This window comes from Macaca nemestrina, chromosome X (genome assembly GCF_043159975.1).
Source record: "Macaca nemestrina isolate mMacNem1 chromosome X, mMacNem.hap1, whole genome shotgun sequence".
In the NCBI taxonomy this organism is placed as follows: domain Eukaryota; kingdom Metazoa; phylum Chordata; class Mammalia; order Primates; family Cercopithecidae; genus Macaca; species Macaca nemestrina.
In genome coordinates this window covers 61,371,138-61,395,481 of record NC_092145.1, presented here as the reverse complement: position 1 = coordinate 61,395,481, position 24,344 = coordinate 61,371,138, and the positions used below count along the sequence as shown (strand labels likewise).

Below are 24,344 nucleotides of genomic sequence, written 5' to 3'. Positions count from 1 at the left end.
CTTGCTGTTGAGGACTTTGTACAGAATCTCAAGTTGATACACTGTATCACATAATGAGAGGGCCAAGCATATTAACATGCTTGTTCAGGTCTCTATTCCTCTTTTTATAAAGCCACAGGTCCCTCTCCCATGATAACCCATTAATCCATTAACTCATTAATCCATTAATGAATTAATGGGCTAACCAATTAATGAGAGCAGAGCCCTTAGGATCCAATCATGTCTTCAACACCCTACTTTTTAAAACTGACACAATGAGGATTATGTTTCCAATAAATAAAATCTGGAGGACACATTCAAATCATATCACCACCGATGCTATACCTTTGATACCTAGAAATTGTTTATCTTACAACTTAAAGTTTGTATCCTTTTAATCACTCAAATCCATTCAATTACACACAAATTATAAAATCTACTCCTGAATGACTTTTGAGTAAATAATGAAATTAAGCCAGAAATTAAAAAAAAAAAAATTGAAACTAATGAGAACAAAGATACAACATACTAGAATCTCTGGGACAAAAGTAAGTCCGTGTTAAGAGCAAAATTTATAGCATGAAGTTTCCACCTAAAAAAATTACACAGATTTCAAATTAACAACCTAATATCAACATCAAAAGAACTAAAGAAGCAAGAGCAAACCAACTCCAAAGTTAGCAAAAACCAAGAAATAACCAAAATTAGAGCTGAACTGAAAGAAATCAAGACACACAAAAAAATTCAAAACATCAACAAATTCAAGAGTTGGTTTCTTGAAAAATTAGTGAGAGAGATAGGCTGCTATTTAGACTAATAAAGAAGAAAGAGATAAGATCCAAATAAACACAATAAAAAATGACAAAAAGAATGTTATTACTGAGCCCACAAAAATAAAAAAAGCTGTCTGTCTGCAGAGTTGTGAGATCCCAGCAGCTCAGAGGGGTGCTAAATAAGCATCCTTCAGGGCAGGCCCAGCCAATGCAAAACCAGATGCCAGGCAGGGACACGTAAAGCCCCAGTTCAGATGGGAGTTCCCCACATGACAGCACAGTTAATGGCCACCCATAGGCAAAGAAACTTCAGTAGCATCTAGGTGGCATACACGAATGCTTAAACTGGTGTCTCCCCACCGCAAGATCTCCAGGTCTTGTCTTCATTGCTGTTCATCCTCTGCTTCTAGAGGCAGAGCTTTTGTGACCTTGTGACCTGCAGGTATTGGGAGATCCACAGCAAGGATGCAAGGACCTCCTGGAAGCCAGGAAATGGTATTGCTATCTCTAAGCCAGACCTGATCACCTGTCTGAAGCAAGGAAAAGAGCCTTGGAGCAATTCCCCCACAGTGCAGCACAGCGGCTGGAACAGTCCGAGGTCAGACTGCTTCTTTAATCGGTACCCCAACCAATTCCTCCTCACTGGATGGGGCCTCCCTGTGGGATTTTCAGCATCCCCAACCAGGGGTTTATGGATAGAACTCTGATCTCTCAGAAAGGAGCCCCTATGAGGAGGGGCAGCCATGATATCATGAATAAACGATCTTAGTCATTTCTGCCTGCTGGCTCTGGAGAGTCAGGGCAGCCCAGATGAGGGGGATTCACCCCAGCACAGCAAATCCACTCTACCAAGGGGCATCCAGACTGCTTATTTAAGCAGGTCCCTGATCCCTTTCCTCCTAACTGGGTGAGACCTCCCAACAGGGGTCTCCAGACACCTTGTGGAGGAGCGTTTCAGCCAGCATCAGGTTGGTATCCCTCTGGGACAGAGCTCCCAGAGAAGGGAACAGGCTGCCATATTTGCTGTTCTGCAGCCTCCACTGATGATACCTCCAGGTGTGTGAGGAACCCAGATGAATAGGATCTGGAGTGGACCCCAAGCAAACCGCATCAGCCCTATGGAAGAGAGGCCTGACGGCTAAAAGAAAAATAAACAGAAAGTAACAACAACATCATCGATGAAAAAGACCCAACAAAAACCCCATCCCAAGGTCAGCAGCCTCAAAGATCAAAGGTAGACAAACCCATAAAGATGAGAATGAATCAATGCAAAAACACCAAAAACTCAAAAAGCCAGAGTGCCTCTTCTACTCCAAATTATCGCAACATGTCTCCAGCAAGGGCACAAAACTGGGCTGAGGCTGAGATGGATGAATTGACAGAATTAGGCTTCAGAAGATGGGTAATAACAAGCTTCACTGAGCTAAAGGAGTTCACAATGTTCTAATGCATTGCTAAGTAGCTAAGAACCATGATAAAACATTGCAGGATTTGTTAACCAGAATAACCAGCTTGGAGAGGAACATAAATGACCTTATGGAGCTCAAAAATGCAACATGAGAACTTCACAATGCAAACACAAGTATCAATAGCCAAATACACTAAGCAGAAGAAAGGATGTCAGAGCTTGAAGACAATCTTGCTGAAATAAGGCAGGCAGACAAGATTAGAGAAAAAGGAATGAAAATGAACAAACAAAATCTAAAAGAACTATGGGGTTATGTAAAAAGACTGAACCTATGACTGATAGGGGTACCTGAAAGAAATGTGGAGAACAGAACCAAGTTGGAAAACACATTTTAGGATATCATCCAGGAGAAGTTCCCCAACCTAGCAAGACAAGCCAACATTCAAATTCAGGAAATCCAGAGAACTCCAGTAAGATACTCCATGAGAAGATCAACCCCAAGTCACATAATTATCAAACTCTCCAAGGTAGAAATGAAGTAAAAAAAAAATTAAGAGCAGTCAGAGAGAAAGACGAGGTCACCTATAAAAGGAAGCCTATCAGAATTACAGCAGACATGTCAGTGGAAACTCTACAATCTAGAAGAGATTTGGGGCCAATATTAACATTCATAAAGAAAGAAGTTTCCAACCTAGAATTTTATTTCTGGCCAAACTAAGTTTCGTAAGTGAAGGAGAAATAAAATATTTTTAAGACCAGCAAATGCTGAGAGAATTTGTTGCCACCAGGCCTGCCTTGCAAGAACTCCTGAAGGAAGCACTGAATATGGGAAGTAAAAATGGTTACCAGCCACTACAAAAACACACTAAACTACACAGACCAGTGACACTATGAAGCAACCACATAAACAAGTCTGCAAAATAACCAGCTGGCATCATGATGACAGGATCAAATTCACACATAACAACATTAACCTTAAATGTAAATGAGCTAAATGCCCCAATTAAAAGACACAGAATGGCAGTCTGGATAAAGAGTAAAAGTCTGTTGGTGTGCTGTATGCAAGAGGCCCATCTCACATACAAAGACACTCATAGACTCAAAATAAAGTGATGGAAAATAATTTACCAAGCAAATGGAAAATACAAAAAGCAGGGGTTGCAATCATAGTTTCTGACAAAACAGACTTTAAAACAACAAAGTAAAAAAAAAAAAAAAAAAAAAAAAAAAAAAAAAAAAAAAAAAAAAAAGAAGGGCATTACATAACGGTAATGGGGTCAATTTAACAAGAAGAACTAATTGTCCTAAACATATATGCACCCAATGCAGGAGCACCCAGATTCATAAAACAAGTTCTTACAGACCTACAAAGAGACTTAGACTCCAACACAATAAAAGTGGGAGAATTTAACACCACACTGTCAATATTAGACAGATCACTGAGACAGAAAATTAACAAAGACGTTCAGGACTTGAATTCAGCTCTGGATCAAGTGGGCCTGATAGAAATCTACAGAACTCTCTACCCCCAAGCAACAGAATATACATTCTTCTTGGTGTCACATGAAACTAACTCTAAAATTGATCACATATTTGGAATTAAATCACTCCTCAGAAAATGCAAAATAACTGAAATCATAACAGTCTCTCAGACCACAGCACAACCAAATTAGAACTCAAGATGATGATGATGATGATGATGATGATTATTATTATTATTATTGTTGAGACCGAGTTTCGCTCTTGTCACCCAGGCTGGAGTGCAATGGTGCAATCTCGACTCATTGCAACCTCTACCTCCTGGGTTCAGGCAATTCTCCTGCATCAGACTCCCGAGTAGCTGGGACAACAGGTGCCCGCCACCACACCAAGCTAATGCTTTGTATTTTTAGTAGAGACTGGAGTTTCACCATATTGACCAGGGTGGTCTCAAACTCTTGAACTCAGGTGATCCATCCCCTTCAGCCTCCCAAAGTGTTGGGATTGCAGGTGTGAGCCACTGCACCCAGCTCAAAATGACACAGCTACATGAAAATTGAACAAACTGCTCTTGAATGACTTCTGGGTAAATAATGACATTAAGGCAGAAATCAATAAGTTCTTTTAAACTAGTGAGAACAAAGAAATGACCAACCAGAATCTCTTGGACACAGCTAAAACAGTGTTAAGAGGGAAATTTATAGCACTAAATACCCATATCAAAAACCTAGAAACATCTCAAATCAACATCATAACATCACAATTAAAGGAGCAAGAGAACCAAGAGAAAAAAAGTAAAAAACCCAAAGCAGCAGAAGACAAGAAATAACCAAGCTCAGGGTGGAACTGAAGGAGTTAGACACAAGAAAATTTCCTCAAAAAAAAAAAATAAATAAATAAAATAAATAAAATAAAATAAAATAAAATAAAATAAAATAAATCAATGAATCCAGAAACTGGTTTTTAAAAAATTAATGAAATAAATAGACCACTAGCTAGACTAATAAAGAAGAAAAAAAGAGAAGAATCAAATAGGCAAAATAAAAAGTGATAAAGGGGATATCACCACTGACCCCACAGAAATACAAATAACCACCAGAGAATACTATAAACACCTCTATGCAAGTAAGCTAGAAAATCCACAAGAAAATGACATATTCCTGGACCCATACACCTTCTCAAGACTGAACCAGGAAAAAGTTGAATCTCTGAGTATACCAATAACAAGTTCTGAAATTGAGGTAGCAATGAATAGCCTACCAGCCCAAAAAAGTCCAGGTTCAGATGGATTCACAGCTGAATTATACCAGTGGTACAAAAATGAGGTGATACCCTTTCTTCTGAAACTACTTCAAGCAATTGAAAAGGAAGGACTCCTCCCTAACTCATTTTATGAGGCCAGTATTATCCTGATATGAAAACCTGGCAGAGATGCAATGAAGTGAAAAACAAAAAACAAACAAACAAACAAATAACTGCAGGCCAATATCCCCAATGAATATCAATGCAAAACATCTCAATAAAATACTGTCAAACTGAATCCAGCAACACATGAAAAAGTTTATCCACCATGATCATGTTGGCTTTATCTCCAGGATGCAATGCTGGTTCAACATACACAAATCAATAAACGTAATTCATCACAAAAACAGAAGTAAAGACAAAAAACACATGATTATATCAACAGATGCAGAAAAGACCTTCAATAAAATTCAACACCCCTTCATCTTAAAAACTCTCAATAAACTAGGTATTAAAGGAACATACCTCAAAATAATAAGAGCCATTTATGGCAAACCCACAGACAGTATCATGCTGAATGGGCAAAAGCTGTAAGCATTCCCCTAGAAAACTGGCAGAAGACAAGGGCTCCTATTCAGCATAATATTGGAAGTTCTGGCCAGGGCAATCAAGCAAAAGAAATAAATAAAGGTATTCAAATAGGAAGAGAGGAAGTCAAATTGTCTTTCTTTGCAGATAATATGATCCTATATCTAGAAAACCCCATCACCTCAGCCCAAAAGCTTCTTAAGTTGATAAGCAACTTTGACAATGTATCAGGATAAAAAATCAATGTGCAACAGTCACAAGCATTCCTATACACCAAAAACAGACAAGGAGAGAGCCAAATCATAAATAAACTTCCATTCAAAACTGTTACAAAGAGAATCAAATACCTAGGAATACAGCTAACAAGGGATATGAAGGACCTCTTCAAGAAGGACTACAAACCACTGCTCAAAGAAATCAGAGAAGATACAAACAAATTGAAAAATATTCCATGCTCATTGATAGGAAGAATCAATATTATGAAAATGGCCACACTGCCCAAAATAATTTATAGATTCAATACTATTCTCATCAAATTACCATTGCCATTCTTTGCAGAATTTAAAAAAAAAAAAAAAAAAAAAAAACTACTTTAAATCTCATATGGATCAAAAAATAAATAAATAAATAAATAAAAAATAAAATAAAAGCTTGTATACCCAACACAATTCTAAGCAAAAAGAGAAAAGCTGGTGGCATCATGCTATCCAATTTCGAACTATACTACAAGGCTACGGTAACCAAAACAGCATGGTACTGGTATAAATACTGATACATAAACCAATGGAACAGAATAGAGACCTCAGAAATAAGACTGCACATCTACAACCATCCAATCTTCAACAAACCTGACAAAAACAAGCAATGGGGAAAGCATTCTCTATTTTAAAAATCTGGTGCTGGGAGAACTGGCTAGAAATAGGCAGAAAATTGAAACTGGACCCCTTCCTTACACCTTATACAAAAATAAACTCAAGATGGATTAAAAACCCAAATATAAAATTCCAAACTATAAAAACCCTAGAAGAAAATCTAAGTAATACCGTTCAGGACATAGGCATGAGCAAAGATTTCATAATGAAATTGTCAAAAGCAATTGCAACAAAAGTAAAAATTGACAAATGGGATCTAGTTAAACTAAAGAGCTTCTGCACAGCAAAATAAACTATCATCAGAGTGAACAGGCAACCTACAGAATGGGAGAAAATGTTTGCAATCTACCCATCTGATAAATGTCTAATATCCAGAATCTACAAGGAACTTAAACAAATTTATAAGAAAAAAGACAACGACACGACAATTTTCAAAAGAAGACATTCACACAGCCAACAAATGTATGAAAAAAAAAGCTCAACATCACTGATCATTAGATAAATGCAAATCAAAACCACAATAAGATACCATTGCATGCCAGTCAGAATGGTGATTATTAAAAAGTCAAGAAACAACAGATGCTTGTGAGGTTGCAGATAAATATGAACACTTTACACTGTTGGCAGAAATATAATTAGTTCAACCATTGTAGAAGACAGTGCAGTGATTTCTCAAAGATCTAGAGTCAGAAATACCACTTGACCCAACAATCCTATTACTGGGTATATACCCAAAGAAATATAAATCATTCTATTATAAAGATACATGCACACATACATTCATTATAGCACTATTTACAATAGCAAAGACTTGGAATCAACCCAAATGCCCATCAATGATAGACTGGGTAAAGAAAACATGGTACATATACACCATGGAATACTATGCAGCCATAAAAAGGAACGAGATCATGTCCTTTGCAGGGACATGGATGGAGCTGGAAAACATTATCCTTAGTAAACTAACACAGAAACAGAAAACCAAACACCACATATTCTTGCTTATAAGTGGGAGCTGAACAATGAGGTCACATGGACACAGGAAGGGAAACAACTCACACTGGGGCCTCTTGGGGGTGGGGTGGGAGGAGGGAGAGCATTAGGAAAAATAGCTAATGCATGCTGGGCTTACTAGCTAGGTGGCAGATTGATAGGTGCAACAAACCACAATGACACATATTTACCTATATAACATGTACATCCTGCACATGTACCTCAGAACTTAAAATAAAAATAAAAATTAATTAAAAAATAAAAGCAAACATCAGAAACTACCATGAACACCTCTATACAAGCAAACTAGAAAACTTAGGATAGACAAATTCCTGGACATGTATATCCTCAAAGACTGAAGCAGGAAGAAATTGAATCCTTGAACAGACCAAAATGAGCTCCAAAATTGAATCAGTAATAAATAACCTACCAACCTAAATAAATAAATAAATAAAGCCCAGGACCAAATGGATTCACAGCAGAATTCAACCAGATGTACAAAGAAGAGCTGATACCATTCTTACTAAAACTATTCACAAAAAAATTAGGAGTAGGGACTTCTCCCCAACTCATTCTATGAGGCCAGCATCATCCTGATACCAAAACTTAGCCAAGATACAACAATAACAATGAAAACCTCCAGGCCTACATGCTTGATGAACATTGGTGCAAAAATCCTCAACAAAATTATTGTAAACTGAACCCAGCAGCACATCAAAAAGCTAATCCACCAAAATCAAATAGGCTTCATTCCTAGGATGCAAGATTGGTTCATCATGCACAAATCAATGAATGTGATTCATCACATAAACAAAACTAAAGACAGAAACCACATGATTATCTCAATAGATGCAGAACATCATGATTTCAACACAATTCAACATCCTTTCATGTTAAAAACTCTCAAAAAACTAGGTGCTGAAGGAACATTCCTCAAAACCATAAGAGCCATCTATCACAAACCCATAGCCAACATCATACTGAATGGACAAAAGCTGGAATTATTACCCTTGAAAAGAATCACAAGAAAAGGATGCCCTCTCTTAACACTTCTATTTGACATAGCATTGGAAGTCTTAGCGAGAGGAATCAGGCAAGAGAAAGAAATAAAATGCATCCGAATGTGAAGAGAGGAGGTCAGACTATCCCTGTTTGCAGATAACTTAATTCTATATCTAGAAAACCCCATAGTCTTAGTAAAAATGCTCCTTCAGCTGATAAACTTCAGCAAAATGTTAGGATACAAAGTCAACATACAGAAATCACTAACATTTCTATACAATAACAACAACCAAGCTGAAAGCAAAATCAGGAATGCAGTCCCACTCACAATTGCCACAAAATGAATAAAATACTTAGAAATACAGCTATCCAGGGAGGTAAAAGAGCTCTAAAATGAGAATTACAAAACACTGCTCAAATAAATTAGACATGATGCAAATAAATGAAAAAGAAATTCCACGCTCATGGATAAGAAGAATCAATATTATTCAAATGGCCATACTGTCCCAAACAATTTACAGATTCAATGTTATTTCTATCAAACTACAAATGGCATTCTTCACAGAACTAGAAAAAATATTTTAAAATTCATATGGAACCAAAAAAGAGCCTGAATAGCTAAGACAATCTTAAGCAAAAAGAACAAAGCTCAAGACTTCACGTTACCCAATTTCAAACTATATTACACAGCTTCCGTAACCCAAACAGCATGGTACTTGTACAAAAACAGACACATAGACGAGTGAAACAAAACAGCCCAGAAATAAGCCTGCACACCTACAGTCATCTGATAATCAACAAAGCTGACAAAAATGAACAACGGGGAAGGACTCCCTATTCAATAAATGGGGCTCAGATAACTGGTTAGCCAAATGCAGAATATTGAAACTGGACCCCTTTCTTACATCATATATGAAAATCAACTAAAGATAGATTAAAGACTGAAATGTAAATCCCCAAACTATAAAAATCCTGGAAGACAATATAGGCAATACCATTCTGGACATAGGAATGGGCAAAGATTTCATGACAAAAATGTCAAAAACAATTGCAACGAAAGCAAAAATGACAAATGGCATCTAATTATACTAAAGAACTTCTGCACAACAAAAGAAAGTATCAACAGAGTAAACAGACAACCTTTGGAATGGGAGAAAATATTTGCAAACAATATGTCCGACAAAGGTCTAAGATCTAGCATGTATAATGAACTTAAACAAATTTATTTAAAAAAGAAAAGGGCATAAACAGTCACGTCTCAAAATAAATCATACACATAGCCAAGAAGCATATTAATATAGATCAAGAATAGGAATAGAAACCATTCTACCATAAAACCCCATGCACACAAATGTTCATTGCAGCACTCTTCACAGTAGCAAAGATGTGAAATCCACCTAAATGCCCATTAATGACAGATTGGAATACTGTGCAGGCATGCAAAAAGAACAAGAACATGAATTGTGTGGGAACATGGATGGAGCTGGAGGCCATTATCCTTAGCAAACTAACACAGGAACAGAAAACCAAATACCACATGTTCTCACTTATAAGTGGAAACTTATAAGTGAAATGATGAGAACTCAAGGACACAAAGAAGGGGAAAACAGACATTGGGGACTACTTGAGAGTGGAGGGTGGGAAGAGGAAGAGGATCATAAGAAATAACTACTTATATTTGGCTTAGCACCTGGGTGATAACTTAATCTGTGCAACACAGCCCAATGACATGAGTTTATCTATATAGCAAACCTCCACATGTACCCCGGAACCTAAAATAATCGTTTTTTGGGTTTTTTTTTTTTTCAAGCTTCTACCCCTTTGGCCAACATCTCATTTCCTCCTCTCCTCATCCCCTGGTGAACATCATTCTATTCTCTGCTGCTATGAGTTTGACTTGTTTAGATTCCACATATAAGCGAGATGGTCTTTCTCCATCTTGCTTCTTTCACATAACATAATGTTCGTTCTATTGAATTCTCTCATAGTAGTTTGTGTGTTTTTCTTCATTGAATTTATCAAAGTATATTATTATGTATTGTTTTATTTCATTTTGTGCCTCTATATCAGAAAACCTGAAATTGAGTAATCATAAAGAACAGAAATTTATTTCATACAGTCTTGGATGCTGGGAAGTTTAAGGTTGAGGGACCTGAATCTAGCAAGGGCCTTCTTGATCCATCATCCCTTGTTGGAAGCCACAAAGTTAAAGGTGCACGTATGAGAATAGGGTTGGGGAGGACAGTCTCATCCTTTATTAGAAACCTACTTCAATGATAACCAACCCCCTTTCGCAATAGGACAATCAATCCATTTATGAGGGCAAAGTCCTCATTACCTAATCATCTGTTAAATGTCCCACTGCTCAATGTCATTACATTGGGGATTAAATTTCCAACACATGAACTTTGGGAGATACATTGAAACCACAGGATGTATATTTTGTAAGGTTCATGTCTGTCTGTCTGTTTTCCCCTTTGAACGATGAACTCCATAATGGCAGAAACTGTTTCCATATTCCTAACTCCTAGCAGAGTGCCTGATGCAATTCTGTTATTCAATATTGAATAAATATATGAATGTAGATGTAAGACTTAATTTAAAAATACTCCTAGAAGGCATAAACAACTTCATTTAAGTTGACACAAAGATCTAAATAACTGGCATTTATTCTCTCCTGAAAATACATTTGAATGGGTGAGGAGAGTGCACCAGAAACATAGGTGACTGAGAGGAGGAGGAAAAGGTGACAAATGGGGCAGTAGAAGCCAGATACAATACAAGCTAGGCCTCTGTCCCACCAGGCCATGGCCACCAGCCTGCCCTGATTGACTGAGCCTCTAGATGGGCTACCATCTCACAAGGTGTCATCTTTTCATTTGTGAATCTATTTCAACTGAGCAGACAATACAGATGTTAAAGCCTGAGAGTTGAAGGTTTCAAAATGTGTTTTCATAAAACTGTCAGCTAAATAGCTTCACTTTTCTCTTCTGAGGCTTATAAACTGTCAAGACTGACAAGCGTGCTGCCTTCCATCTTTGAAATGGACATATATAGTTGGGGGAAAGTATACTGAATATGTTTACACAGGTGACATCTTTTCTTAAGCCAAAGTAAATAGCCATCAATGAGTTCTTATTGACAGCCTTCTCTCCCTGAGCCGCAAGCACACAGTGGAACTTCCTGGTACAGTTATCGCACATTCAGTCACTTAACGATGACATGTGAGGGTGGGGCATGTACCACCCCTGCCCGGATTTGTGCTTGCAAAAAGGTTTTGCTTTCTCACAGAAAGGTTGATGTTTTCCATTTTTAAGGCTTGCTATTTTTAAGTTATTTTTTTCCTAGACCTGTTATTTTTTTTTTCTTCAACTTTTATTTTAAGTTCTGGGGTACATGTGCAGGATATGCAAGTTTGCTACATAGGTAAACATTTGCCATGGTGGTTTGCTGCAAAGATCAACCCAGGCCTGTGATATTTTACTGAAGCATTTTAGGCTTTAAGAAAATAATCTTGTTATAGAACTGAACTGCTTGGAGAGAGTGGTAATAAGCTTGGTGAACTTTGGATTTAGGGACTAACAAATATTGAGTCTTTATTATGTCCCAAGCACTTTATATGTATCATCTCATTTACCCTTCAAAAGTGCCCTAGAGACAGATATCATTCACATTTTGGAGTTTAAAAAATAAAGTTCATAGAGGTTTCTGACCCAATATTACAGATCCAGCAAGTACCAAAGAATCATTCAAACCCAAGTCTATCTAACTGTAAACCTCAGGGACTTTTCATTGTACCACACTACTTCTTAGATATATGAACAATGAAGAATTATACCTATAAAAATTAAAAGAATATCAATTATACCACCCAGCTATTTTTGTCTAAAACACATCTGTTCTTCTCATCTCATAGAATTAATCAATTTAGAATTATGTCAATATTTTATTTCCATTTTAATCACTGTACAAATGTAGAAACACAGGTAGCATCAAGGTATTGAGGAAAGCCATACTGAAAGATGATTTGAGGTTAAGACTATTGTCATTTACCTCTTAGTATCCCCAATACCAAGCATATGTCCCGACTCACAATAAAGGTTTAACAATATTTGAGTGAGAAAGAAAAACATTTGTGATCTAAGAACTATTCTTAGTAGCAGGAACCCTTGAAACCTTAGAGAATTTGGTCTCCATTCTGCTGAGAGAGGGATCATTGCACTTCTGCCATTCTGCTCATTGTCACAGTGGTATGCCTGGGTCCCTAGATACCTACCAGATATTGAAATGTAAAGACTTTACAGATAGTCATCAGCCAAAGTAGAATAGAGGGGAAGGTTACTGAATTTGAGGAGGTAAAGAATCTTTGAGGGAAAACATGTCTCATATGTAATACATGCTCAAAAAATGACTACCAGATACATAAAAAGAGAGAGGATTATGGATTCTGCAGATGGCCTGAGAATGATGGGAATTCATTCCAGAAAAAAATCCTGAAAAGGGTAGACTTTGAAATAAGAATTACTAAAGAAAGAAAAAATTATGGCCAAGAGAATATGGGTAGCCTTCAGCATACCTTCATTCCTTGAAGATTATGTTGATTTGTTTACTCACAAGACATTGGGACTGTAAGGCAGACGCCATAGTTATTCCTGTTATAATGTGGTAGGGGAGAATTTTAAGTAAAAAAGCAAGCCATTTTAGTGTTATTATTCAGGCATACTCACTTAAAGTGACTGTTAACATATGTATACACTATATATCGAGAGAATCTATATGTCTGATTAATTTACTCCTCACAACATTATAAGATAGGCACTATTATCATTCCTATTTTACAGAGGAGGAAAAAGAGGCTGAGAGAGGTTAAGTAATTTACCCAGAGTCACACAGAGTAAGTGATAGAATTGGGATTCTAAACTGGGATAATAAAGACTCTTTGGGGTTTCTCATGTGAACCTGTCTTTAAAGCTCCTTTGTAAATGTTGGATATTTTCTCCTTCCCATATCCAATGAAGTATGGTTATCAACTGTAAAATTCAATAAGAAATAAAAGGTTTAACCTAGTCCTGTATTCCACCAGATGGTTTCTCTTCCTTGTACCAGGTCCATAAATGAAAACCTAGAGCTAGCAAGTGAATAGATGCATGATACTATTAAAGGTTGTCACATTGATATTTAACACATTCAAATCCAATCTATGACTATTATATGAGCTATATATATTAGTTTTATAATTGAAAAAATTAAAAAATTAATAAACAAAATGGAAGGACAAATTCTTTGAAAACCACAAACTACCCAAAGGTGATTAAGATGAAATAGACAATCTGAACAGTCCTATACCTTAAAAAAAATTAAACTCATAATTAGAAGATCCTCCAAAAAGAAATCTCAAGGCCCAGATAGCTTCACTGAAGAATTCTACTAAACATTTAAATAAACATTGACACCAATTGTACAAAGTCTCTTCAAGGAAACAGATGAGACAGGAACACTTCTCAACTCTTTCTACAAGACCAGTGTTACCCTGATACCAAAACCGCACAAAGATGGCACAGGAGAAGAAAACTAAAGAGCAATATTTCTCATGAACTTAGATGTAAAATTCCTTCAACAAAATACTAGCAAACTGAATGCTGCATCATATAAAAATGATGATGCACCATAACCAAGTGCCATTTATTCCAGTTTTGCAAGGATAGGTCAACTTCAGAAAATCAATTAATGTAATGCATCATATCAATAGAATATAAAGCAAAAACTACATGATCATTTCAATAGATTCAGAAAAAATACTTTTATCAAAATCCATTACCCTTTCATGATAAAAAGTCCTCATCAAACTAGGAATAGAGGGGAACTTCCTCAACCTGATAAAGAGTATTTACCAAATCCCTATAGGCAACAACATCATACTTAATAGTTAAATACCGGCTGCTTTTCCTCTGAGATCAGAATCAAGACAAGGATGTCCTTCTTATTCATCAGACTATTGAAAGTTTTGTCCTTGAAATAAAGTAAGAAAGTGAAATAACAGGTACACAGATCAGAACAGAACATGGTGGCATGAGCATGTAATCCCAACTACTTGTGATACTAGGGCAGGAGGATCCCTTAAGCCCAGGAGCTCATGCCCAGCCTGGGCAACATAGCGAGAGACCCTATGTCATCAAAAAATATAGAAATTGGAAAGGATTAAATAAACCTTTCCCTATTTGACGATGACAAGAAAATCTTAAGGAATGAATCTAAACACACACATATGCACACACACGCATACACCCCTTCTGAAAAACAAAAAGTGAGTTCAGCTATATATCACAGTATAAAATATTGATGCACGAAAAAACTCATTTGAAGAACTATGTACTAACATAAACATATTAAAACTAAAATTAAAATATAACACCCTTTGTAATCAATCCAAATAAAATAGCATACTTAGGTATAAACTTAAGAAACTGCATATGATCTGTATGCTACAAATTGCAAAATGCTGATGAAATAATTTGAATATCTAAAGAAATAAAGAGGCTTACTATATTCATCGATTGGAAGGCTCAACACCATTGTCAATTCCCCCAAAATTGACCGATAAGATTTTAATGTAATCCCTTTCCAAATCCCAGCAAGGATTTTGGAGATATAAACAAGGTTTTTCTTAAATGTATATAAAAATTCACAGGCCCTAGAATAGCTATAACAGTATTAAAAAAGAAGAATCAAGTGGGATATTAAGGCCTATTATATATCAGTAATATTAAAAGCAGTGTGATATTGGCAGAGAAATTGACACATAGATCGACTGAATCGAATAGAGGACCCAGAAATAGACCCACACAAATATGCCGAACTGAGTTTTGAAAAAGAGACAAAAGAAATTTAATGGAGGAAAGATATAGCCTTTTCAACAAATGTTTCTGGAGTAATTGGACAAGAAAAAGAAGAAAGAAGAAAGAGGAGGAGGAAGGAAGAGGCAGGTGAAGGAGTAAATAGAGAGGAGAAGGTGAATGGAGTAGGAGAGAGGAGAATCATTGCGGAGTAATAGGAGGAACAAGGAGGAGGAAGGAGAAGGGAGAAGAAGGAGCAGAAGAAGATTCCCCTAAACCTCATATCTTATACAGAAATGAACAAATTAACTTAAAATAGATCACGAGCTTAAATGTAAAGCATAAAACTATAAAACATTTAGGAAATAAATAAGATAAACTGTCATTACTTACAATTAGGCAAAGAGTTCTTATGTTGACACCATAAACAAAAACAATATTCATAAAATAATTATAAATTGGACTTTAACTTAAAACTCTCGCTCTGTGAAAGATCCTCTTTATAGAATGCAAAGACACTGTACAGAGTGGGAGAAACATTTACATATCCAACAACAGGATTTGTATCTAGAATATATAAAGAATTTTAAAAATTCAACAAGAAAGCAATGTAATTTGAAAATGGGCTAAAGATATGCATAGAGAGTTCACCAAAGAAGATATACAGATGGCAAATAAACACAGAACAAGACGTTCAACATCAATAGCCATTAGGGAAATGCAAATTAAAACCACAATGAGAAATCATTAAACATCTATCAGAATAGCTAAAATTAAAAATAATGAAAACAACAAATGCTAACTAGCATGCAGGTATACTGGTTCAGTGATACATTGTTGGTGGGGAAGTAACATGGTACAGCCACTCTGGAAAATAATTTGGCAATTTCTTATAAAACTACATATGTGGCTGGGTGTGGAGGCTCACACCTATAATCCTAGGACTTTGGGAGGCCAAGGTGGGCAGATCACCTGAGGTCTGGAGTTCGAGACCAGCCTGACCAACATGTCAAAACCCCATCTCCACTAAAAATACAAAATTAGCCGGGCATGGTAGCACTCACCTGTAATGCCAGCTACTCGGGAGGCTGAGGCAGGAGAACAGCTTGAAACCGGGAGGTGGAGGTTATGGTGAGCCGAGATCATGGCATTGCACTCCAGTCTGGGCAACAAGACTGAAACTCTGTCTCAAAAAAAAAAAAAAAAGTTCAAGCAACTTATTTATAATGGGCAAATTATTTATTTAATCAATTAAATAATAGGCAAATTAATTATTTATAATAGGCAAAAACTAGAACAGCTCAGGTGTCCTTCAAATGGGGAATGGTTAAACAATTGTTGTATATCTATATCATGAAATACCACTGAGCAACACAAAAGAACAAATTTGATACATTCAACAATTGGATGATCTTTAGGGAATTGTGCTAAGCGTAAAATCCAATGCTGAAAGGTTACCCTACTGTGTGATTTAATTTGCATAGAATTTTCAAATTGACGAAATTATAGAAATGGTGAACAGATTTTTGGTTGTCAGAGGTTAAGGACATAGAATATATAGGGATATTGGCAAGGCTATAAAAGGCCAACATGAGGGATCCTTATGGGAATGAAAGTGTTCCATATCTTGACTATGGTTATAGGTGCATAAACCTAAAGATATGATAAGTTGCATTGGATCAAGGATGCATATATACACAAATAAGTAGAAATAAAACTGAAAAATCTGAGTAATTGTATCTTGTGAATGGCATCATGTCCGTATATTGGTTAGGATATTGTAATATGGTTTAATAGGATTTCGCCACTGAAGGGTACCAGGTATAGGCTAACACAGGATCTCCCTGGATTGTTTTTTACCAGTGGATGTAAATCTCCAATTATCTGAAAATTAAAATCTTAATTTAAAAAGCAAAAGTTTGTAAACAATAAAGTAAAGTATTTATTTTTTAACTTTGAGGGTCAGGGGTACACGTGCAAGTTTGTTATATAGGTAAATTGTGAGTCACAGGGGCCTGGTATACAGATAATTTTATCACCTAGCTTATAGGCATAGTACTCAATAGGTAGTATTTTGATCCTAACCTTCCTCCCACCCTCCATCCTCAAGTAGGCCTTGGTTTCTGTTTTTCCCTTCCTTGTGTCCATATGTACTCAATGATTAGCTTCCACTTACAAGTGAGAACACGTGGTATTTGTTTTTCTATTCCTGCATTAGTTTGTTTAGGATAATGGCCTCCAGACCTGTCTATGTTGCAGCAAAGAACATGATCTTATTCTTTTTTTCTGGCTATGTAGTATGCAATGGTGTATGTGTACCACATTTTTTTTTTTCATTCAGTCCACCACTGATGGGCATTTAGGTTGATTCCACATCTTTGCTATTATGAATAGTGCTGTAATGAACATTTGCATGCATGTGTCTTTAAGGTAGAATGATTTATATTCCTTTGGGTATACACCCAATAATGGGATTGTTGGGTCGAATCGTAATTCTTTTTTAAGTTCTTTGAGAAATCGCCAAACTGCTTTCCACAGTGGCTTAACTCATTCACATTCCCACAAGCAGCGCACAAGCATCCCCTTTTCTCCACAATCTCGCCAGCATCTGTTATTTTGTGAATTTTTTATAATAGTCTTTCTGACTTGTGTGAGATGGTACATCACTGTGTTTTTGAGTTGCATTTCTCTAATCATTAGTGAGGTTGTGCATTTAGAAAATAAAATATTTTAAAAGCTCATTTGAAGGAGCTGCCATTTTATATTCAACAACCTTATGTTTTTGGTTTAAAACCTTCCAACATATTTTTGAAATCATAGTTTTACTACAGGTAATTTAAGGCATCAATAACAAAAACTAAGATTTATTGTTATTATGACTAAAACATTGTTAAGCACTTTATGACTATCATGTTATTGAATTGAATTCTTACATCTTAATGCCAGTGAGATTGATACTATTACTATCATATTTTACAGATAACAGGCTATAGATTTAGTGGCTAAGATATATTTGAACCCAAGTCTGTATGATTCCAAGGCTTAAACACTTCAAGTACTGTATATAGCCAGTATACTAAAGTACTTCCCAACATAGAATGAAGGTGAGTTTGATATTATAGGCTTCTGAGACCTGATAGCAAAGAAAGTTGGAGTCACCTAAAGCATAATATAATCTTACTGTAATTACCCTTGTGAATAAATTAATACAGTAAGCAGCAATTCACTGGGATGTCTCTAGTAATTATCTCCTATTGTGATGACTATTCTAAGACATTCCTGCAAATAAACATACCATCTCTTATAGCCATGTCACAATTTATGAGAGTCCAGTCCACAGCTCTGAAAACAAATACTCTGAAAGAGCATGTGACTTTAAGACGGCTGACTTGAGAGACACAAAAGGTAATCTTAAGTAAATACTAAGAGGAAGAGCAGTCTCAAATATTGAACTCCCTCAGGTCCTCATTCTGACCTGTATAAAAAGGATACAGGCCCTCCAAATCCAGTCATTCTCAGTTGCCTCAGTATAAGAGGTACAGATGGTCTCTCAGCTATGATCCAGTGTTATTAACAGTTTCTCTATTAATAAGTTGGTCTTGTTAAAAGGCACATAGCTAGGTCTGTTTGTGGATGAAGGTCAGAAGTCAGGAGTACTTCTGTTATTTCTCTTTGATCAGGCTGGAGGATGCTTTTTGCAGTTGCAGTTGTCTGGGGAAGTTCACTAGGCTTGACGATCTGGTTTGATTTGAATAATTTATTAATAATTTGGGAAAAGTCTAATTAAATTTGTGTATAATTCTAAAGTTAGCACAGCTACAGGGACCTGATGGAATATAAGTACAAGTGGAAACACTTCAAAAGATCCTGAGCCTGAATTTCCCCAGCCCCACTTTCCCTCTAATATGCGCACTTACATGCTCTCTCTCTCTCTCTTCTCTTGTATTCTCATTCTGTTCACTCATTTGTTTCTGTCTCTCTGACTATCTCTGTATCTTTTTCTCTTGACACATACACACACACACACACACACACACACACACACACACAACCATGGCTACCGCTACTACCATTACCACTACTGATCAGAGTTGGCAAGTGGGTATAACCCTCTTGGGAGAAGAAGAGTCGCCCACCATCGTTCTCTGGAAACTAACTCAGAGAGCTATTCATGCTCTCATAGTCACCTACTCACTCTTGCTTTCTGGACTCACTCTTGTTTTCTGGACTCATGTTCCTTTTTTGCTTCTTAATCCAGAAATCATAAGCTGTCAGGATTAGAAAGTACCTTAGAGATCTGACTCTCTCAGTTTATAGAAGAGGAAACCAAGAGAGCAGGGTCATGAGGGACTTGCCCATGGGCACAGAGTTAGTTAGTGGCAGAGCCAGGCCTAGAATCCAGGTAGCAAGGTATGAATATGAGGAGTAAGAAAGAAAAGAACATACAGTGGCTTTTCTCCTGATGTACTTCATTCAAAAGTCTTTTGTGGCCCCTACAGTGATCATGCCTCTGCCTCTGCCCCATTATTTGCTCTGTCCCCAAGATCTGTGGTGTTTACTAGAATTCAGTATGCATAACTAGGAATTGACTGTGTTGGTGGTGGCAGTGGTACTGGCAGTTTGAAATTGTTGATGCTGCCTTTTAAATCACTTGGTCCTCAAATCTATTTCTTTCTGATGTTTCAAAATAGAATCCAAACCCACGGATCCCAGGCTAATAAGCAAGGTTGAATTTTCTTAACTGGTTCCTTCCAGTCTATGTGTCCGTAAAAATCTGAGAGCTCTCAGTTTTAAATAAGGCCTCTAGGACAAGTTAGCAACATATGTGTCTACCTCTGCAATTCCTTTCTGTTAAACTACCAAGACCCAATGAGAACTTAAATGCCAGTTCAAGTATGCTCATCCATGCTGTATGATGTGCTTGTCCTAATCAACATAAACATACACAGTCACCTTGCTTTTCTTGGGGTGACTTGCTACAAGTGACTTGATACTTGGGATGACAGATGCATTTATCATGCCTTTTCCTTTCTCTTTCCCTCCATTGCAAATCTGAGAAATAACTGTCTGATTGTAAGCAAATAGATCAATTAAGAAATTCAGTCTGAATGCAAACTTTGGCTCTTCATCCAATCTCTTCTTTTCACCAAGGAAAGCTCCTAGAATGTGCCTTTTTAGGATCAGTTCTCCAGAATACACACTATTCAGTAAGGTAGGTCATAATAATAATAGCAGTTATCACAAGGAGTACTTACCATGTGCCTGACACTGTGTTAAACCTGGATTAACTCAGTTAATTTCCATAAAGAAGGTTCTACTATTAAAACCTCTATGGAAATGGGGACATTGAGACCCCCAAAATAAGTGGAAGTATCAAGATTTGAACCCAGGTTTGTCAGCTTCTAAAATAGTAATCTGTACTTTTAAGCAGTATGCTACACCACTTTAAAGTCTTGGTGGACTTTTGTGAACGGCGACAGGATCAAAGAAATACAGTTAATGGAGAATTACCACTTAAAGCCATAAACGCTCTTTCCTCTATGCCCAATTTACTACCAAAAAGTAGGCCTAAGGGAAATTCCCACTTAATACACATTGAAAAATCATAATAAAAACTAGTTTTAATTTTGAATATCTATAAATAAAATTGAACCACAGTGAGGTTTTTAAAAATCTTTAAAATGGTTATTATTGCCCAGTTTTCTTAATAATGAGACCGAGTAGTGAGATTAAAGTTATTTAAACCTGAATAAGATTTTTTCTGTACACATTTCTTACTTGCTGAAGCAGTCAAATTTTATAAGGCAGTAGCTAAAAGCATACTAAACGAAAACTATAAATATTAAAATGCAAAACTATTATGGCAACAGTACAAACTTTTCTCTATGAACCGCTTGCCTTTAAAATCTGTACCAACTGAATTTTCCTACTAAATTTTATTTTAAGAAAAAGTCAAATTCCATTCCATATGAATACAAGTCTTACAGTAACATCCTGTCTCTCACAGTTAATTGCTACTTGTCTCTTTGGATATAATCATTTGCATAACTTGATTCTTTTCAATAACAAAGAAGGATTATATAATCCTGGAGAAGCAAACATCATAAAAATTAAATTTACAGGAAATTAAAGGAATAAATGTTCCATGGTAACAGATCTATTAATATCTACCAAAAGATTAAATTATTTAATCTTAAAGTCTATGCAGTAACAGACAATCACTTGAGCCTACATTACTCTCCAAGTATCATCCAAAATTAAAATTTTAGATCTCATTTTGAAATTACAGTGTTGAAAAGAAGATCAGTAGTACCAGCCATAAGATAATGTTTATAATAAGCAAAAGCAGAGGGTAGAAAGTAGAAATATCAGTGTAATTTTGACACAGTAAAGTACAAAGGTAAAATGGAAGCTACAGTCCACTTAAATGAAAGTTGGGCTATGTTAATACATGACCTCCTTATCTATCTATTATGTTGCCTTTGCCCTCCGCACTTCTGAGACTGAAATCCTGCACCCAATGGCCAAAATCTCCCTTGGTCCACCACTCTCTTCAGTGATTGAGACTGTCCCAGATGTTTTGCCAAGACAGCACTGAGGAGTGCCATGACTGTGTGACTGCTGCCAGCCTGCTCCTAAGGAAATTCTTGGGGATGATGGCCGTCATTTCACTGTACCCCTGGCGAAACTCACCACCAAGTCACCACACACTGTGCTCCTAGGTCCATTGCTAAACCAGAATCGGCAGACATTTTTCTCTCTGCATTATCCATCCAACTCCCACCTGTGACATCACCTAGGTATGATGTTTCTGTGAAGAATCACTTGCTTTCAAGTCACAAAATCTGGCTAATTTATATAAATTTGGGCAAACAATAGGGAAAATATATCGCTTAAAAATTAGTTTGTTTATAGTATTTTACAAAGCCTCTTCATCCCCATAGCCTAAAACCAGACCAGGATAACAAAACTGTCCAAGCAAAATCAGATGAGTATTGCAGTGCTCTAGACTATAAGGTACATGAAGGAAGAAACTGTACTAATTTTGCTGATTTTGCTAGAGCCTAGCATTGCAAGTTCTAGATAATTGGAATAAAGCTTCAGAAAAATAAATACAAGAAGAAATTATACCTAAACTCCCAAGGTTTTTAAAGCACAGAAACATTAGAATTGTGTATCTTAACATAGGAAGACTTAGAGCATAGTGGTTCAGAGTGCAGGCTTTGAAGTAGAAAAGACTTGAACGATGTTACAGCAAGTCACTTAAACTAGTAACCTTAGGGAAGCCACTTAAACTCTCTGACCCTTTGTTTTCTACATACAGTGGGAATAACAGGAGTATATGCATTACCAGGTTACTGACAGGATTAAGTAAGATACTATATGTAAACTTCTCGGCATAGTGCCTGATACAGAAACTGTTGGCATTATTATTCAATATTATCATTATTACTATTGATTTGTAGTGCCAACATATGATTTAGGATACAGGTGCCAAAGTCATGAAATTCCTTTCAAAAACTGTACAGATGAGATTAAAATAGCCATTCCTTTTCTACTTTATATAAACCGCCATTCATGGAAACTCATTAAGTCCAATTGCCATTCATTTGTACAGATATATCCTTTTGCTTCTGTGATGATGAATATAAAAGCTTTATACATATTCACATGATTATTTTGCTATTATTTGCCCTGTTTGCTTTCTTGGGCCTGAACATATATGCTTTGGGGAAAACAGCAGAATGCGTTCCTGTAACTCTCTGAGGAAATGGATTAATCGTGAAATATCAACATGTAAAAGATACAGCTGAGACTCATGTATGTAAGTTTCATTGATTTGAATAGAAAATGGATCCCAAAGCCATGTCTGCATGGGCCACAGAAAGTATTATATTTCTAACAAGAATAAATTATTTGGCCTCTTTTCACATAGCCATTATTTTTCTTTTCAAACAAAGCTACGGATTGACTATAGCTTCAATTTGTCATTTTAAATGCATCAGTTATTGGGTAAAATCACAAAATATCAGAGATATTAGGAAGAATATTATTCCACAATTTTTTAATTTCCCTGAGGAGGGATTATATCTCTAGGCCTCTTGCCCCATCACTTAATCCTCTCCCATTGGGTACAGTGAGTTACCGGGTGGATGGGTTTTAGCCATTGGACTAAAATTATGTTCGCGGGAAAATAATCTAAATCAGTAAGCATTCTCCTTCTTTCTTCACATTGAACTAGTGTGAGGCAGCAACTCTGGGTAACTTGTATGCTGTGAAGACTCAAATTTACCCTCGGGTGCCCAGTTCCAAGATTGTGGGGGAGTGGAGAAAAGTAAGCCACTGCCTCAAGTATAACTTAGTGATAAATGTCATGACTTGATATTCTGACCATGATGTTTATTATTTAATTGGTGAATAATATGTGTTTTTTTTTGTTTCAGCTAGACATCTGGAACCTTTCTTCTTCAAGTGAGACTCAGTCTGATTTCTTCTCCATGTGTAGGACAAAGTATGCAACATTCACATAAGATGCAGAGGGAAGTAGCTGGTGTGATGAAGAGCATGGGCTTTAGAGGAAGACAGAGCCAAATTTCAATCCTGCTCTGCAACTTTCTACCCTTTTGAATTAGGACAAACTCGTCTTGGCTTCAGTTCCCTTATTTGTTAAAATAAGGATAATAATATTAACTCAACATTTTTGCAAACCTAAAAGTGCTTATGAATGTCTGGTACCTGGTCAACTCTCAATAAATGCTGCTTTCATAGGAATATGTATTAATTTTTGTCACTACATCATCATCAAAACATTATTTTAGAATATGCCCTCTGTAGGTTCTCATGCCCCCCCATCCATTACTCAAGCACATGCCTGATGCCTTGTGCAAACCCAGGTAAATAGTCCAGCTCTGAAGTGGTGCAGAATCCAGTGCCTGTAGGCAATACGATGTCCCTTCTCCAGAATTTTTTTATGCTCTTTCAGGAAAATGAAAGTAAACATATTGTGGCTCTACATGATTTCAGAGGTCTTTGGCTCCACATGGGTAATGTCTTCAGAGATAAAATTTAGGAAAAGGAGAAACATTTTAAAAGTTGGTATCTGTGTCTTACCGAGGATGGCTCTGTCCGACTCCAGAGGCCACACTCCTAAATGCCATATTGTCGTTTCCTGGTT

General features: G+C 36.6%; 1 long non-coding RNA gene across 1 annotated transcript in view; it reads left to right on the top strand.

The window, feature by feature from the left end:
• The window catches only part of LOC105487985 (uncharacterized), a 47,088-nt gene extending 23,159 nt beyond the window's left edge, over positions 1–23,929 (top strand). The window contains exon 4 of the long non-coding RNA XR_011618363.1: positions 23,614–23,929. This is a non-coding gene — a long non-coding RNA (uncharacterized lncRNA). The remainder of the gene's footprint in view (positions 1–23,613) is intronic.
• Positions 23,930–24,344: the final 415 nt, after the last annotated feature.